The 2,174-nt window shown below is 36.7% G+C and overlaps 1 protein-coding gene across 6 annotated transcripts in view; it reads right to left on the reverse strand.

The window, feature by feature from the left end:
• The window catches only part of ASPP (Ankyrin-repeat, SH3-domain, and Proline-rich-region containing Protein), a 605,823-nt gene that overhangs the window by 15,507 nt on the left and 588,142 nt on the right, over positions 1 to 2,174 (reverse strand). The gene's annotated exons all lie outside the window — the stretch shown is intronic.

The raw sequence follows: 2,174 nt of genomic DNA on the forward strand, positions 1-2,174 counted from the left end.
GTTACTTCCTTAATATTCCCCCACTTTGACTATTGCTGTGTGGCTTACGGGAGTGTCTCTGGGGATCTCGAAGCAAAATTAAAACGGTTAAATAATTGCTTTGTACGAATCATCTTTGGGGTCCCCAGGGACGCCTTTGTTACCCAATTTTATGAAGAGTTGAAGTGGCTTTACCTCTCCTTCCATCGTAAATATTTCCTTGCTTCCTTTCTCTATCAGGTTATCCAATCCCGCCGTCCATCGTACATCTCAGATATCCTTCAATTTAAGTCCTCAGTGCATTACCACAATACCCGCTCACGGCCTTTAGACTTATATGTAACTGCCCATCGAACCGCAACCTTTGGTAGATCTTTCCTCATCTGTTCCTCTTCCCTATGGAATTCTATTCCCTCCTTTATTCGTAGTTCTAATACCCCTATCTTTGACTACCTTCTCTCCACCTAATTCCGAAAGGATAAAAATTGAAAGTTTCAAAAAATCTTTATATATTTTCTGTATTTTATGTCTTAGATCTTCGAATAAATAAAAATTTTTATTATTATTATCGGTTGTTCTCGCTATTGCGGGTTGAGTATCTGAGGTGAGAGACCTAGAAGTCCAACCACCTTCATATTTTTGTTGATTTATTTATTTATTTTCTCTTTTCAAATATTTAAAATCTTTCGCACTATACGTGCTGTGTCTAAGAGAACCGACTGTTGAGCCTCTCTTAGTACATCAACAGGCACTCCCAAACCAATCATGCCAGCCACTATCGATTTTGGTACAAGGCCATTGGTGGATATTATGATTGGAGTTGTGGCAACTCCCTCCAAGTGATACAGTTCCTTAAATTCATTCTCCCACAGTAGAGCTTATATTATTATCGCTTGGGATTCAGATATCAATAAGTTCCACTTTCTTTTTTCTTAGATTAATAAGGAGGATATCTGGTTTATTATAGCGCACTGTATGGTCCGTAATTATTGATTCATCCCAATAGAGCTTGAGAAGACCTTTTTGGAGGAGTCTATTTGGGTGGTACTTGTAATATGGGGTCTCAGCATCAATTAAGTTGTACTTGATCGCCTGAGCCTAATGCAAAATTTTGGCCACATGGTTGTACCTCTGTAATTATTCTGTACCAGCCAACACTCCACATCCACCCGTGATATGTTGGATTGATTCCAGTGCTACCGAGCATAATTGACACTTATCCAGTGCTGTTGTATCTTTTAGCACATGCTTCCTATATGATCTGGTGGCAATCACCTGATTTGAATTGCAACCAAAAATGCCTCTGTCTCGGAGAATAGCCTTCCAGCTGTCAGCCATTCAACTGATCTTTCTTTGTCTATGGAGGCTTCGTTCAGTTGGCTGTAGAATCTCCCATGCAGAGACTTGCTTTTCCATTCCGCCAGTCGTTCCTTTTCTGAAACAATGTTCGGTTCATCCGCTTTGCTCTGGTTCAGTGCAGTCAGAACATAATTCATTTTAACGATTACCTGATAAAAACTAGTGGTTTTTGAATGGAAATATTGTCTTAGGGATAATTCTTGCTTGTGGCACGCTTCTTCAATATTTATGAGTCCTCGTCCTCCTTCTTTCCTGGATAAACAGAGTCTGGTTTTGGATGATATAGGATGGTAGATCCGCTTTTGCGTGAGTGTCGTTCTTACAAGACGATCTATTTCTTGAAGGCTGGTATTTGACCATGGTAATATACCAAAGCTGTAGCTTAGCACTGGTATATTACCGTGACCCAAGTATTGATGGCCTTGATTTTCTGTTTTCCAGAAAGTTGAGTCTTTAATATTATTATTATTATTATTATAAGTATAAAAACATCTGAACAAAATAAACAACAATCTTTGGATAAGTATCTAGTCAGAAAATTAAATGAAATTAATTCAATTTAATAAAAATATAATAATAGAGCTAGTCCAATGCTAAAGTAACCTATCAGAAAATTTCTGAGAGAATAATGTTAGAATTATAATAACGCTTGCAGAATCAAGGTAGCAAATAATAAACAGTTTATTAAAAACAAAGAAACTAAAAATTTACTTGCTGGTTTTGTAATGCAATCCCATAATTGATCATTTAAATTTTTTTATTAGTGATGTCACATAATCAGTTAGATCTTTTTGGTATTGCACTAGTGGTATTTTATTCATTTTTTTCTAGTAAAT

This window comes from Halyomorpha halys, unplaced genomic scaffold (assembly GCF_000696795.3).
Source record: "Halyomorpha halys isolate HHAL.00 unplaced genomic scaffold, Hhal_1.1 Scaffold119.1, whole genome shotgun sequence".
Taxonomy (NCBI): Eukaryota; Metazoa; Arthropoda; class Insecta; order Hemiptera; family Pentatomidae; genus Halyomorpha; species Halyomorpha halys.